Consider the following 18,877-nt stretch of genomic DNA (forward strand, 5'->3'; position numbering starts at 1 on the left):
TCATTTTCTTTTCATATCATTTTATACTTCCGTAAATATTTATGACGTTTCATAATGTTGAGAAAGTTCGACGATAATCTTATATTATTCCAATATATGTTTTTTTGTTTATTTATCTTTATTTTTATTTTAAACGTTTAACGTTACTTGGTAATAATTATTACATTATAACATAAATTTTACGCTTATTCGAGTCCTAGGGATTTTAGATTATATATACCGTACGAATCAAACATATATATATATATATATATATATATATATATAACGATTTATTTTATTATAAATAATGGACAAAGATCTTATTTATGATTCAGTCGCTGACATAAAAACTTTTAATTAAATGCTTCGTTGATCAACAAAGTCTATTGAATTATAATTATATATTTTACTATAATAAAACGCTCGATTATAAAGTAGGATATACTCGAGAAAGTAATGTATAATTTTATATGAAACTAGAGGGAAACCATCAAACAGTCTTTTCTTTTTTTATTTTATAAAAATAATGGTATGGTACATATTAAACCAGCCGCCTCCCCCCCCCCCAATTTCTTTCTCGAATAACCTTTTTATTTCTCTCTATTTCGGCCTCATCTTTCTCTATATCATACCTTGTTATATCCATCTACTACTCACTTTACCTACAATTCCTTTTTATTTTATTTACTTTTTTTTTTTTTTTTTTTTTATTTTTCTTAACATCACACCACTTAAATATATCATAAATATAACTGCCCTTACGATCTTTTCTTAACGCTAACCAACGGTCTACTACTTTTTTTTTTACACCTGTTCCTTCTTCTTCTACTTCTCTTATTATTCTTCTTCATCTCGTTCTGTTTTTTTTTTTTTGTTTTTCCGTATTCCGCTCTCGTAGTAGGACAATCGGCCTTTTCTTTACTGGTCTTGGGCTTGGAGGTGGGTTTATGCATGTCCCATTTTAATCTAATCTGCCGGCTCATGTAAGAATATATTAAAGAAAAACTTCGCGCGTCGCCAGCGCCGTTGCCACTTTGACGTGCTCGTGAAATTATATGCTACCTTTTTCTTTTCCACTTGGAGTTTACAGTGCAAAAGCGAGGAGATAGAAGATACAAGGGAGTTTTTATCCGTTGGTTATACTCAACAGCACGTATAATATATATAAGCAAACGTACACTAAAGTAGATATGTGCATACAATTGTGTATGATTAGAATATTCAAGAAGAAAAAAAGAGAGAAAAAAAACACCAAAAAGCAATTGATTATGATAAATATTTTTTAGATCGTAGATATATAAATTTAAAATAGATAAATTTCTCAAATTATAACAGCCGAAAATTGTGGAATTATTTTCATGAATTTTTAATGAAATATTGTCATTTTTAATGAGATATATTTTCATACGGATCGGGAAAATGATCATTATTTATATATTTGGTTCTCCAATATTTTCTTACTATTATGTGGGAATGCTAATAAAAGTATGTATTTGAGAATTTCAAAAGTTTTGTGTAAATTTTATGCTTGGTTTGTCGGATAAAATTGAAGTAGCCTTGAATAAACATAATTTTTATAATTCATATAATTTTTCTTCTACTCGAGTTTGTTGCTTATTTCGATAAAGAGAAATGTGTCGGAAAAGAAAGCATGAAAATCTTTAAAAAGTCTTTTGGGAATAAATTATCGTATATATCATTTTTACAATTAACTATAAGCGCCACGACGATTGCATTAACGAGTAAGAAATAATAAATTTATACCTACAATGTTTTCTAAAAATTCAATAGCAATGGCGCTCGCTTTTACATAAGATTGTAAAATATCGCATTATTCGTACGAAAATTGTACTATATAATTAGAAATTTGTTATTTGTGTTGAAATGTTGCCAGTCGACAGTCGGCAGTCGCCAGTTAAGTAAATATCCTTTCAAAAGTTATACATTCTTGAATTCGAGTCTCGAATTCGGTCTTTGAATATGCGTACAATTACATTAAAATGTTGAAGCTCGCTGCGGACGCCATATAGTTTGTGTACTATTTGTGGCTGGAAAGGTCCCTTCGAACTCGGTAAATGCGTCAACCATTATTACGAAGGCCATTGCATTCGCTCCAACCCTCGATAACTATTCAGACTCGGACATTTATTTACATGATATTACAAGTGCCAGTTTACCGCGGAATTATCCGACTATTAAAACATTAGTAACCGAAAGACGTTAGATGATGATAAACTTTACTCACGTCGGTTTTCATTTTTTTTTTTTTTTTTTTTTTTTTTTTTATTAAGCCATTGATTTATTCATTGCATAATTTTTGGATGGTTTGTTGAAACTATCGGTGAAACTGTATTATGAACGTTCACTCAAAGGCTTTTACTAACCGACGACTGTCATTTGATTAATGATTCTTGCCAAAATTACGTCGAGATCTATCAAGTGCCACGGCACTTTATTTCTCCTTATACGAGAACGTAACTAATGATCGGTACGTTGAATCGTGAAACGTTTATTTACAGTAAACAAATTAAATATTGCAACGGCCTGTTTAAAATTACTAGTTGAAAAAGAATAACGACGATCGATTTACTATAAAGCAGTCGCGTGCCTCGTGTCGTCGCGCAATTTCATGCACAGATACGTATATTGATATAAATAATAAATAATTTAGTAGAAATAAATATGTTTCTCTATAAGATTAATAAATAAATAAGCAAAATAAATTGTGAACCAAGTGCCCACGATTGCTGGTAAAAATAAAGGGAAGTAAGGGACGAAAAAGTGCATCATCGCTTTTCAAAGTATATCCTTAACCTCTCGAACCGTTAGCAATGGATGTACGTGCTCTCTCTCTCTCTCTCTCTCTCTCTCTCTCTCACTCTGCCTCCAGACTAGCAGCGAGGGCTGAATATTCTCCAGCAGGCAGGAAGACGACGTTGCCGTCGAAGAAGAAAGTGTAGCCCGAGATGAGAAGTAAGAAAACAGTGGTAGGGGTTGCCGCGGCAGAACGGCGTGACGCCTTATCTCCGCGTGGCGAGATTGACTTCCTTTCTATCCATTCAACCGCTCAAATGAGTTCCTTTGATAACTGTTGTGTGATCGAGTGTGCTGAAAGCCGAAGGGTTTAGTGCAGCGCGCACCGAACATCCAGAGAGACATTTCGATTCCTACAGAGCTCTCACTCTACTATATGCACATCTACGACTACGTATTTCTGTATTTTATTTTTATTTTTTTACGCACACACACACACACACACACACACACACATACACACGCGCGCGCATATATATATATATATATATATATATATATACGTATAGAAATATTTAAAGATATCTTTGATATCATTGAGACCGATGGATGTAAGACGCTTTGTCAATGGAAATTTAATATAATCGGAAAATTTAATTTATTCTTCAATGTCCATTTATATACATACATAATATATTTACATACGTAATATGTATAATTTGTAATTTGTAATCGGTAAGATAAAAGGCTATTGCATCTTTTCAGGCAGGAAGATTTCATTTTTTATTTTTGCGCATCATCGAAAAAAAATTGTAAACCTCTAAAATTTATCAATTTTTTACTAAATATAATACATTATATTTCCATATACTGTCTACGTATATATTACGTTAAAACATTATCATTATCAATATATGCAATATTTTTTAGATTCTACGTTTACTACATCCGTTCGATCTATATGTATGATCTATATTGTCATGTATTATCTCTTATATTGCATTAGAATATTCTCTATCCCCATCCACCTTATTATAAATTAATAAGACTATACGTTTATTTTATATTTGATAATATGTTCACGTTATTGTTTATTATCTTAACTAAAAATTTCCCATCATCAATATACTAGACATTTTATTCAAACTATAAATGAAAATATATGAATTTAGAAATTTAAAATAATGTTGAAGTTGTATACGACTTCACTTACGCATCTACCTATTAGCAATACCAATTAATTCAATAAAAGTACGATAAATTTATAAATATTTTATCTTACAGGTGAGTCTAGTCAATTTCAAAAATATGATGCTCCAATACATTTTAAAATATTCATAATTGCTTTTCATATTAAAAAAAAATCAATTCATTTCATGGTTGCTTCCATAAAAAATATTTCAATTAAATAACAATAAATCTTGTCATTCGTACTCGCGTGCTTTTTTTGTCAATAATGCATCCGAGCGTCGGGGTTTAGACTAGTGCCGTAAAAAAAAAAAACAGTACGAATAGACGATGCACTAGTATGCGTCAATACGCCGGTAGTTGGAAGATTGCAGCTATTCCTTGTACCCTTAGAATCTTGTAATTAATGACATCGAGATGGCGCTAGGGGAGTGTAGCATACATATCGTAAGAGAGAGTGTTTATCAGAGATAGAGAGAGAGAGAGAGAGAGAGAGAGAGTGAAAGAATGAGAAAGTAAAGAGAAAAAGGAAGAGAAAGAGGTAGAGTGAGAAGCTAAGGTGGGTTTATGCTAGCCCCAGACTTGTAATCCTACAATGCCGTAAGTTATTCTAAATGCACTGGCGGCCGCGATGTCACGCTCATTTGCGTGATATCCCCACCAGGCCGACCGTACTTGGCCTTACTCTACTGCCTTCCGTTACTACTTCAACCATGTTTTACCTTACTTATTTGTGCCGCTTTGTGGCTGCATAAATTATCCACTTCCTTGAGTACTTAAAAAATAAGGCAATTTTTATCTCTCTATGCTTCGGTATATAGCGAATAGCGAATAGCGTGTATAGCGAAATCATCTCTAAGAAAACTAATCATCTTTAATATAATAATAGTAAGTTTATCGGTTAGTGCGATACACGTTTTCTAGTCAAATAACTCATTGCATCAAGTCGATTATATAAATATCAATTACATATAGGCATTTAAAAAGAACACAATTTAACATTGTACATTTTATGTGATTCGGAACGTAACAAATTCTAACACTCTAACAATATAATGTATAATGTATACCTATCACGTATCTTGCATATATTTTACTAGTTTTATATATGTAGCTTCTTTCTCAAGGTGATTTCTTAATAATTTTTACGTTTAAATACCGATAAGTCCTATTTCATAAAAAAAAAAAAACCAATGACTTCTAGTAGTATAAAAGAAAAAATTTAATAATATATAAAAATGAAATGTGAGATGTATTTAATAATATTTGTTTAAATATTTCTAAATTATTGATATGCAATTGTACTAAATGGATTTTGTGATTCTTAAAGTAATTGTTTATTTGGAAACATGAATCTTAAAAAAACAATTTATATAAAAGAAAAAAATGCATTTTGACAATATAGAATATCATTATATTATAATTATTTTTATAATTTAATATTCAACATTAATTAATGATTACTCCTCGTTTCCATGCTGAAGAATACGAATACATTACTTAAAAAATAACTGCCAATACTATTATACTAATAATTTAAACTTATAATTTAATGATCTGTAATAGATTGTAGAGAAAAATTTTCAAGAACAATTATTAAATAAATAGGTTAAGGGTATAACTTAATAGACAAGTGAAACAATGTTTCCTATTTTTGATAAATTTAAATATATATATATATATATATATATACACACACAAATCATCTTAACTTTTTCATATCTCGGAGTAAAATCACAGAATAAATCAGAATAAAAGGAAAAAAATTATATTTCAATTTCAATCGGTAAAATATTCATAATACAGAGTAAATAAAAAAATCATTTGAATTACTTATTGATGCTCTCAATTGAATACAATTTGAGACGAATATACGTGTGTGCATGGAGTATAATCACACATGTGAAACATTTATAAATTAAAAATTTTCAAACTACTGGTACATTGGCATATATAGTACATCGAATCGTCGTCTTTTCCGAGTTATTATACAACTCTAGTATATACATAATCAACATATATATCATACATCTACATAATCATAAAGTATATACGGCATAAAATGTATATAAAGTTATACTGCACTTTCGTAAACTAATTATGGATAAAAACTCAAAAAGGACAATGTGCCAGAGATCAATATATATTTATAAAGATGAAGGTGATGGTAAATTATACATTTAATGTTAGTCAATGGATTACGTTATTTATATTTCTTTCCCCTCAATTTCTCGCTTTATTCGTAAAAATAATTTTTCACATTGTATTTTATAATAAATATTGTTACATAATACTATAGCCACTACTAATTAACTCAGTATTGTGTAGTCGCAATGAATGTGCGCCCAAGAATTCTCTATTGTCGTTGGAAATAGCGAACACTGCCTACGGGTGCAATTGTTGCTCTAGCCATCTATTGGCTTCGTTTATTTACAACAAAGGACCTGCCACTGATTTTTAACTTAAAAAAATAAATAGACGCTCAATAGTCTCCAGATTATAATTGATTATAACTTGGTAGACTGTCTTAAGTTTAATGTTAGATCCCCAAAACTTGCCCTAGTTTATCATATATAATTGACAGTGCAATATTTCATTAAAGCAGAATAACATTTTTATACGCTAAATAATATGTTCAATTCCAGTAATGTGACACTCGCATTAAGAATATCAATAAAATCAACAATCAATAATCAAGGCTTTCAGTTCATTTTTAAAAGGCGATCGAGGAGGACATCGATTTAACTTCAATTATTATCAACAATCATTATTTAACAGTTTTCTACATATTTCAATGAGAGTTTAATAATATTGTTTATCGAAAAAACGCAGAAGAATTTCAAGTTTCCAATGTTTCAAATTACATACAGATGGACAAGAATTCCACCCGAACGGAAATTATCTTAGCTCGTGGCATTAATATTTTTACCGAGAGACAGTTTATGCATTACTTGGCATCTCGACTAAATAAAATCCCCACCTCTCGTGTAATAGAAGTTCCTCACATTTAGGAAGTACCTTCTTCGCTGTCCCATGAATCACTCCCGGGGGTGCGCGCGCTTGGATTCCACCGAGAGAAGACAATAACCGTTGGTAAGTGAGAAAGCGGAAGGGGTGATAATTGTGGCGGATTATAACCTCCGTGCGGATCTACCCTTAACCCTGAAGCCCGTAGATTAGAAACTTAGTGGTCTCGCTTATATAGGCAAGTATATCTCCAAGCCTATATACGTTTTCCTTTTACCCCTGATCTCCTTGTCGAGAATTCTATGTTTCTACGTAACAAACAACAAGACTTATTAACTATACTGGAGATGTTTATTTTTGATTTACGTTAACGAGGTGTGAAGATATTTATGTCAGTCACTCACATTTTTTTTTTTTTTTTTGTTTTTTTTTTGCTAATTTTTTTCCTTTCCATTCGTTATGTAAGCTTGGAAAAATTCTTCCACTAACAACATTGATGAATGATAATTATCTATTCAATACTCGATAGAAACTTTTTATGAAATGCTTATTATGAAATCTTAATATTTTGTTTTTAATTAATCTCATTATTTTATCAAAGCTGAAAATATTTCTTATTACTATACTATACAATACTTATTATATAATTATCTCTATATTCCTCTCTATAATTATCTATGACATTCTATATCTATATGAGGTACTCTGTATTCTTTCAAGTTACAATGTATTATATTAATTAATGCAATTTCAAATACTTTATATTGATATTAAGTAAATGCAATATCATCGGACTATCATTGAAATTATAAACTGATTATAAAATATTTTACAGCATGCGTAAGTGAATATTATACGCAAATAACATAAAAACACATGCAAAGATTATAAGGACTGAACGGACTATCTGACCAACGTCTATTTCGTTATTAATATAGATAGATCAATTTTTTAAGCGTTTGATATTTTTCCACTTATGTTTGGATTGATTAAAATTTCGTACGACAGAATGCAAAATTCTAGATAGTTTGAACATTATGAAGATATTTGTTAATTATTGTTTACTTATTTCAAATATATCTAAACCTTATCTGGGAAATTCATTCGCAATTAAGTTCAATATACATAATGCAATATATAGATAAATTTACGTGAAATTAAACTATTCAAATGTGTATTCTCCTTTTTTTTTACAATAAATTTAATATATAATGAATAAATACTTCATTTTGCTAATTCTTTGAACATGAAATCTGTTTGACTGATAATTATGAATTTACCATTGAAAACTCTTTATTTTTCGCTAAATACATTCATATTTATGAAAAGGCACTATTATCTACTCTCTCTCTCTCTCTCTCTCTCTCTCTCTCTCTCTCTCTCTCTCTCTCTCTCTCTTTCTTTATAGCAAATTTTATTGCAAAATTTGATTCAAAGTTTTGGTTTCTTCGTATGAAAATGGAAAAGTGGTGGTAAAAGCTACAGCGTCAAGCGATTGCTTCAACATAAATGAATTTTTCCGAGCCTGTCAATGGAAATCATTTAACTTTAGTATCGTGCACTCGCACTCAGATTCGGAGGAAATTTCCGCTCTCTTGTCGGCATCGTTGCCATCGTTATGTCGAATCGTCTAGCAAAATTATTTCCTCGACAACGACGACACAGCGGCATTAATGCCAATAGCAGAACCGGAAATCAAACTTGTCACTCAAAAAGCGGAGCGTCGGTTGGTACTTGTGCAAGTACTTTATACAGGAATTTCTTATCGCAATATTGCCACAAAAGGACTTCCTCAAAATCTTTTTATTTTCATACATTCTTTACCTTAGACGAGTGCCCCGCGATAATTCTCTTATAAAGTTTTAACTTATTTACATTCGCGTTAAAACATGATGTAAGGAAAAATTGGTATTTATAGAACATTTTTTATTTAAGTTATCTCTATTAATATGATGTAAAAAAAAAACTGAAATTCAAATAATTAATGAGTTCTCTATACTACTTAATTGTATCGAAAAATAACTAATAGACTATATAATAAGCATAATAAAAAACATAATATAAAAACATCTAATAATAGCTTTACTTTAATAATATATGGCTCAACTTAAATTATCTTAAATTTAAAGAAAATTTATATATCAAATTATTTTGCAATGTGAAATATTAATGAATTTTTAGAAATATGAAATGATAATGTTCTCCAAATAGAAATACAAATTTTTTAAGTTTGATAACCCAACTCTGATTAAACATTATCAATTCAACTGTATAATTACAAAACTATTAAAAAAATATTAATTAAATCCTTTACAGATAAAGTTCCTATCATACATATTTTTTTATAATTTCTCGATGTTTGTCTTAATTTTTATCAGTCACATGGGATTTTAATAAAAGAAAAAAAAAAGATAAAAGAAAAAAGAGAAAGAAAAAAAGATTAATGTGTTTCTTCTTCTAATGAATTAATGTAAATATTATCATAATAATATAAAATTTGTTGTGACTTCTTGTTAATAAATCGAGCGAAACACTGCTTAATCAATTTCATTATCTTCTTATTACTGATATTAAAAATAGACTCGTGCAAACATTTACGTGCAATAAAATTAGTCAAATAATAGCCCATTCGGATAGTTTCAGTCTAAAGTATTCTGTTATAAATTTTTATTCCTTATATAAAAGATGTTCTCTCGGCATAATTTTCCCGATAAAATTGTTCAATTTTAATAGCCATAAGCGGCCCAACAAGTGTCGAAAATCAGCTGCAATTATAATCTCTCACGGATGTGCATTCCAATCAGCGAATCTTCCAATCCCTCATCCTTCAAATCTCGAGACAAGTAGAGGAGTTGCGTCCCCTTTGGTTTTCACTAGTATCAACCCGAAAATTGTGTGTACAATACACAAGATATGGTGCAAAATCTGTCGCTATTGTCAAGCTCCTAACTAGCCCTTGTTATAAATCGCTGACGATTCGCCTACTCGAGTTGCTTCTCATTCTACAGACAGAGGAGACAATCTCCCGAATATATCAGAACTCGAAATATACGAACTTTCACGCTTCGGTTGATTTCTAGCAATATATCGTCTGTATGTATATATATATATATATATATATATATATATATATATATATATATATATACATACAGACGATATATTGCTAGAAATCTTAGTCGTTTATTTCCGAGTTCACTTGAGACAGATGCATACGATGTGAAATTCAGAATAACGTGGAAGTGTAGCACGCTCGCGTAAGCTTTTGGAAATTAATTACTCGCGAAATTCGAGGATTTGTCCAAATTTCAAACATAGCTCCGTCCATAGAATAGATCGTTGCTCGCGCGCGAGTATGTAATGGAATTGGTAATACTTTCTTCAAAGCCATGTAAATTTAGACAAATTAAAAAGATAATGAGAGAAAAAGAATGCGATTCTCTTATGAAACCATAGGCTATACCTCTTTTAATAGATATTAACTCTATAAATTATATTAGCTTTAAAAAAAAAAAATAGTCATTAAAAAAAGTAAATAATGCAATGTCGTATATAAGAACTTGTGGTGTCACTATGTAGTGCCACGTTTGTAAAAATCTAAGGATTACAAATAATCGTCATTTGATATTTGAAAATAATTACGATGCACGAATATTGATTAAGTAGCGAGGAAATTTATCTCGATGAAATGAATAAAATTCTTTAAAATCAGCGAAATATATACATGACCATAAGAGAGAAGACAATTCCGTGTTATATGTACAAAAATAAGAGAACGGTAAAAAGCTTGCGTGGTGACATCTGCGAAAACACAGGAAATGACAGGTTTCTGTGCCATTTAAAATGAAATTTAATACCGGCTCCTTGCAATTCCTTTCTTTTGATTTTACTCTTTCAACCATCTCTTTTACAGTTTTTAATATTTGTGTGCTTATATAATATACATTTGTCTCTATATCGCGATAGCTTAGCAATATTTTACAGTAAAGTCCTTTACAATGGCTTCTATATTCAAAAAAACATTATTAACTTTTAACAATTTCTATCTTATTATTATATCATATCCCAAATACCTATTTATCAACATTCTCAATATTCATTATTCATTAATCGATATATAAATATTTATATAAAATGAGTACTCTCAAATAAAACAAATAATTGTTTAATAGAGTTGCCCTAGATTTAAAAAAGACAAGTAATAAGATAATGTAATTAATTGTTATTATTATATTAAAATTACCGTACGAATTACATTTTCCATTTCCAAAAATAAATATTATAAGGAGGTCATTAAAAATACACCATTATGTTAATATTTTTTTATTATTATTATTATATATATATATAGATATTTTTTTTTTTCTTTTTTTTTTTTTAATTTGACTGCATACTAAGCGTCTAAAAGCTTTTCTATTATAGGTAATAAAAATGAATTTGTTGTACAGTGAATTTTCACCTTAACTGACACGAAATCGTTGCATTAAAAACTTTCGGTATTAGTATTCATTCAAAAAAAAAAAAAAAAAAAAAAAAAAATCATGAATATTTCATACATTGCAGTTTTCAAGCCATTAGGAATTTGTTACTTAATAATATGAAGCCACGGTCGAATGGCATTCAAAAAAAAAAAAAAAAAATATATATATATATATATATATATACATTATAAATAATAAGAAAAATATAAATAAAATGACTATTCATATGTACAGGGATGGGAATAGGATACTGTGGACTGTATAATTCATATCAGTTGTAAAGAAGACGTTTATGAGTCGGTGACGCGAATGGCTGTTATAACACCTTAATAGTACTTAGGTACCTGGCAAATACGCTTGAAGCACATGAGAGTACTTTTACAATGTTCTCCAAAGTTGCGTTTCCAAAGTTGCTAAGCCATCTGGCTTGTGTAACAACAATTTTTCCTTTAATATCTAATACTTTTTCTAAACATCTAATAATGGTCAAGGCTTTTAATCGCCATGGGAGAGCGTAAATTTATATATATATATATACGAATGAAAAAAATATATTTTTATAATAAATTAAATATTCGTTCATGCAAAATTCTGTAAAATTAAACATTTTCAATAATCGATTATTTCTACATAATATTGTTACTCCAAAAATAAATATATTTCGCGATATGTGATGTATATAGTTAGATTCGAGAAAACCAAAAGAGCGAATATGTACGATAAGTTGCTGTTTAACCAAGTATTATCCGAGTATTTGCGCATAAATGTTATTTGTTACTATCCACGTATTTTTACAATAATTAACGATTAAAAATAGTTACTTGGTGTAAATTGAAAAATATTGGACAATTTTTCTGCATTTTATGTATTGGAAATTCTAATTTCCAAAGAAATTTGATAAAATAATTCTTCATGATTTACGAAATAGAATGGTAATCTTATTATTAAATAAATGAAGCCTTTCTCTTTCTTCGCATTGAAATAATTATTGAAGCCCATCTTCAAATAGTAAGAAATATATAACTTGTGTGAATTGTAAATTACTGATGATTAGAATAAAGATAATCAAACTCTATAATTTAAGAAACCTGTAAAAATAATGAAAATTTCTCTGTCACCGACAATCCCTTCGCCGATATTCTCTACAAATAAAATTGTCACACTCGTTTCAACAATCAATTTTCTCTGTCTTCGAACGTCTTGCATGCATATGAACTAGTAAGGCGATCATAGATTATAAAACTATATAAAAATGCACTACTTCACTGTGAAAATGTAGCTTTATCTAACTAGATCCGAGTTTTCAAATATTTCTCTCCCAGTATTAAACGAAATAAAGAAACGGTACGAATGATTTATGTGCACAAATTGTTCTGACACTCCCCCCACCCCCTTCTACTCCATACACGCTCACCCTCTCTCTCTCTCTCTCTCTCTCTCTCTCTATTTTATTCGTTATTCCAGGTACATGGCAATATGATCGTCTCCCACGGGGCTCTTTCTATTTTCATTCTCTCTCACTTCTTTTTCTCTTTATCTAACGCCTATGCTATAACGCTCCCTATTATTGCCTCAGTTCTTTCTTTCTCTCTTATGTCCCAAATGTCTGTACATTAAATTTCACTTTATCGCGATGTGCCTTGTAATAACTTACATTTCAGCTCCTTCTGTCCTCGATCATTTTTTTCTCTCTTGATTCTTATTATCATTTTATCTTCTCATTTTTCTAACTTGAAATAAACAGATTTAATGTCACGCACTGGCTATCTTCATAATTAAAAGGCTTTAAAGTAAATGATTCGGTTTAATAAAAAATTATATTATATTAAGTAATGGCAAATAACAAAGCCGTTTATGCTTTTTACTATAATGTATAATGTATGAAATTGACTTAATTTAATGTATGCGTAAGGATACGTGAAATAGTCACGAAAATCCTCTACTCGAAGCATTAAAAATTATTCATTGTCATTCTTTAAAGGTAAAATAATCAAATGATTTCATACGCAATTAATTACTTTTAATTAATTTACCTTAGCATTTTTCACTCATTATTCTCACTCTAATAAATAATATTTATTCTTTCATTAGTGCATCATAACTTTTTGCATCCACAAATAGCCTTGCAATATGACAATATATATATATATATATATATATATACATCAATTATTAACATTAATCAACAATATTGCAGAAGATATTTCTTTCTTTCTTTTTTTTTATTGCACGCATTATATATTACACATAACGCGTTACAAGCTAATACTGTTATTATTATTGTAGTAGTTGTTTTCTTAATGCTAACTAAAGCTTACATAGGTTATCATTACCTTATTTACCGAGCAGGTTAAGTACTAACGATAACACTCGCTGCCGGATGTGCAAATCACATGCAACATTGTGTAAATATGCCATACGTTGCCGACACAATCCTTTATACAGGCACATATAATTATATATTAATATTATTTTAATTATTTTTGACATATGAGGCATAAAAAGTAACTTTCTTCATAGAAATTTTTTGAAGGACTTTGGCAAACGAAGGGTCGTAGAGTTACATTGATACGAAGCAACTAAAGAACAAATAGATCTGAAAAAAAATAATTATTGTTCAATAGATAAGAGAAACATGTTATTTAAACATTTAGAATATTTCTTATTACCTATATACTTTTTGTTACATGCTTAACCAAAAATCATGAATAAACGAATAAGTAAAGAAATTAATTTATAATTCCGTGATTATCGTATATTTAATGTTCGACGACTTGTAAAATATCTTTTCCATAATTTCGTGAAAATAAACAACTAGATCCCGTAAAATTTAAATAATTAAAATAATCGAGAAATTGAATGAATTTATTATATTTCCACCAATAATGATAGTTTCACTAATCAATGCATAAATTAAACAAAAAGATTGTTATGAAATATTATCATTTCGTATTGTAATTAATTATTTTTTATCATCCATCGAAAATCAAATATTTTTTGTGTTATTAAACTTTTATCATCATATAACCAATACCGGTTTCGAAATTTTAATTAAAATTTTTTTTCTTGCGCATATTTATAATATGAAAGTTCATTGAATCATTTTTTGATAACTATTAGCGTCATAAAGTTGTAAATTATCTCTTAACGTCTGAACGAATTTAGTGAACCGAATGATGTCACTCTTTTTATAAACTCAGATATATAGTTATCTTTAATATAGCTTCAATTAAATTTCGATTGATATCAATATTGCATAATTGATGGAAGAAATACAGTCTGATTTGCCATTATGATTGTAGCGATATTATTATTGATAATCCAATGAAAAATATTTCAAGCGTATTTACAATTCACAATTATCCATAATTGTTTTTCAACTTTAATACAATATTTACCGACTAAATATATATATATATATATATATATTTATATATATATATACATATATATATATAGTAAATTTAATAATGCTGTAAAACATCCTTTATCTATTTAGCTTTATCACATGTTTCCGTAATTACAATTACGATGAATTATTCTCCAACGTTCCTCGCCCATTTCGCCGTTTCCAATTTCTCTTCTTACCTTGTTCTTTATACGTGTATATCTCTCACTCCATATTTCCTTCTCCCTCTATTTCCAGATGAATTACTCAAAATGATACAGCAAGGTATAACTGAATTGTTATTAAGGTATAGCTATATTGTTTGTCTCCTTTAGCCTGTTTTCTTAGCTTGGCAAATAATAGTTTCAAATTCGTCGCCTAATTCAACGCTAATTAAACGGAAAATTAATAAGATCGCGCAGTGTTCACGTGAAATCCTATAATCCAGACTTTACTGTCTTAGAATGTACTGAATTCGAGATTCGCTTTAAACTGGAGCTTTACTTCCTGGATCCTGTGGCATAATTCTTTCTTATTCCCTCCCCTCCGCCCTTTCCACTCCTATTATCATCCCATACTTCAATTATCTTATTTTAAAATTCTCTAAGCTGCTTAAACATTTTTACCAATGCCCTCGATAATTTTAATTGGGCCAACTAAGCATTTAATCAATTGTACATCAACTAGTTCAATTATTAAATTCTTACCTTAAATGATGATACGACTGAGGGATTCTTACTGGCATATTCAGAAGTGGAATATTCTGTATATCGAAATATTTTTAATTACGTATAATTGCCTTTTCTTATCGCGATATACGCCTATTGTTTACAATAAATAAATATATTTATAAAAATAATAGTTTATCTCTTAACATATGATAAGACGTTAATAAAAATAATAATAATAGTGGTCATTATTAAGTTATTGACGATAAATGTTTAACGATAATATTTCCCCATATTATTGGGGTTATTGCTCCTAAAGTATCATTGACACAACCGGATTAACCATTCACATACGTGTCTACCTTCCTATTATATATTCTCATTATTATTTAATTAATTATTTCATCTTCTGTGTAAAATTAAATAGATAATGTTAATATATCAATTTTGGAAGGAAACTAATACCACAAAATGTATGATAACAAATTTTGTAGATTTTAGATAATTTAGTTGTTAATCGAGCCATTTATTAATGTTATTTAAAGCTATTTATTAATATTTCTTATATTTTATTTCAATTTCATCTATCATTTACTTCAGCTATTTTAATCTGATATCAATAAATTATTAATTAATTAATCGTGAAACCACTAACATTTTAAGTAGTATGAAAATTAAAATAGAAGGTGTGCGCAATCAGTATTAATCTGTGCACTCTACGTTCGGCATAGCAATATTACAATTAACAGAAGACTAAAGTATGGTTTATCCTAATTATCTATGAGAATTATAGGTAAAAGTATTTCATCACTCTTAGAGCATTAGAAAGGCTTTAAATATTCAATAACTTATTAAAATAACTTCATTCCTAATTAGAAAATTAGAAAAATACATGTGATCATCATTTGCACAAAAAATACACATTATTGCTGCAAATTTAATTACATACATGCAACGTTCCTACAATGTTCGTTGGTGTGTGTATGTAGATTTGTCTGTAATTAAAAGTTTAGTCAATAATTTATTTCTCGTTCAAAACATTGATTAACGTAGCTGCTTATACTACTACTACAAGTTCCCTTATTTCCAGCAAACGGATTTATCGTTAGATCGTTAGATGCTATGCAAACTAGATAAAAATAAAGTATTGAATCTTACGATAAAACTCGAATCTGCTTTTTTTTTTTTAATCGATCCTGCGCTTCCATTGCATAATTAATTTCATTAAAATTTGAAGGTAAATTACTTGAATAAATAAATATATAATATCATGTTTTTCTTTTTATGAATATCAAACTTATTGTAATAAAATGAAAGGAAAGAACTTTGTACAATTATTATTTTAATACTTAATGCATTCAAAAATAAAGTAAATAAATATATGACTTGTAATAAATTAAACAATTATTTTGTTAAAGCTGTTATAAAAAAAAAAAAATAAATAAATTACATATACTGTTCGATAAACGATAAAAGGATAATAAATAAACAATATTTATTAAGATTCATTGATTTTTACAACAAAACTCATATAATATTTATTTTTAATTTAATCGTATATTATTTATTATATCTAGTTTGTTAGATTATACATAAACATTTACTCTCACGAATACAAAAACTAGATCTTCTCGCAATTATAGATAAAACTCGTCTATTTACGTGTTCACTAAAATATTTAGTATAAATAAATAAAAAATAAAAGCTCTCGTGAAAATGGACTATTGAAAGAAATTTCGATAATTACACTAAATTAAAACTAAATTTAAAGTTTGAAAGTAAGTAAATATTTAAAATGAAAATTGAATGATACGTAAGATAATAGAATAGAAGAAATACCTTTATTTTTGTTAATAATTCAAATATATATTTAAACATTTGTTTATGATTTGCTGTAAGATTAATTGGATTACAATATTGATTAATAAAAATTAATACATCATTAATTACATTAATACATTAATACATAATAATAATAAATGAAAAAAATATTATCCTTCTTTTCTTCATTTGAGCTTTGCAATCAAAATGAAATAAGAAAATTACAATGAAATTCTAATAATTTCATAATTTATATAGATTCGATATTCTTAATTTAGATATTCGAGGATAAATGTAAATAATGTCTCCTATTAGTAAAATATCTATTGAAAATAAACAGAAACAGAAACAAAAAATATCAATAAAATTCAATTTAATTAAAAAACAATGCCCTTTATTATGATATTTTAGTAAAAAAGTATCTATATAATTTTGATTGACAAAATAGACAAAGCAATTAATTTGCTTATAAATAAAGTAAATAAATGTCATCATAAAGTAGAAAATAAATTTTGTTAAAATTTGAAGTTTTATAATTCGGTTAGAATTGAATAATGAATGTCCTATGCAGCAAAAGTCGGCAATAAAAGTGTTCCTTTTTTTTTTAACAAATATTATTTATTTAATTAACTAATATTGCGGTATACGTAATAAAATTCAAAACTAATTTTCTTATAATTTTTCTATATTCTATGATGATATATATAATAGTATATACGGTAATTTTATATAGCATATAAATATTTATATAGATGTATAAATATACTCAAAATAATATTTTGTATATATAATGTTATCATTTATTTTTTTAAATAGAAAAGTAGTTACATACTTTTGACAATATGCTAATGACGTTAATTCTGGAGATTTCAATGTAGAAAAGCAAGCACTATCTGACCCCACGCTTTGTAAATATTTTACGCCACTTTTATATGTTGTTAAGTGATTAACCATATTAGATAAATTATATATCTATTTATGAAGTATTAACAAATCAGGATCCGTCTTTACATATATATAATTGGAATATTTAAATTAGGGTTCTTATCTCTGAAGAAAAATTTTTTATATTAAATCAATCGATTCGCAATGGCAGACTACGAAAATTGAGATATTGAATGAGATAACTTTCGACAAAGTTATCGTAAACCGTATAACAATAATAACATGTAATTTAAGTCTAAGACTATTGAGCAATGAAAAAATAAATGATTGAATAAAAACTTAAAAACCTATATATTATTCAAAGATTCTTCGAATATAATAAACTTTTTAAACTAATTCAAAATGCTTAATGAAAAATATTACTCGTGAATTATTTACATTCGTCATAAGTTCAAAGGTAATTTGATGAAGATTATTCTTCTACATTTCACAGTAGGTAGAGGATTGGTAGATAGGTAGATTTAAACAATACAATTGAATGAAAATCTACGCTTTTAATGTTAAAATGTCTTTTATATGAATATATTCCTTCGAATAGAGTCCATTTACTTCGCGCATAAATTATTTCAAAACTCAATAAATAACATTCGCTAGCATCAAAATAACTCAAGCATATTTGCTTTTGTTAAGTAAAACGCATCTCTGCCTATTGGATTTGGATGTGCTCGAGCAGATACAATAGG

The sequence above is a fragment of the Ceratosolen solmsi genome, unplaced genomic scaffold, assembly GCF_000503995.2.
Source record: "Ceratosolen solmsi marchali unplaced genomic scaffold, CerSol_1.0 scaffold13, whole genome shotgun sequence".
Taxonomy (NCBI): Eukaryota; Metazoa; Arthropoda; class Insecta; order Hymenoptera; family Agaonidae; genus Ceratosolen; species Ceratosolen solmsi.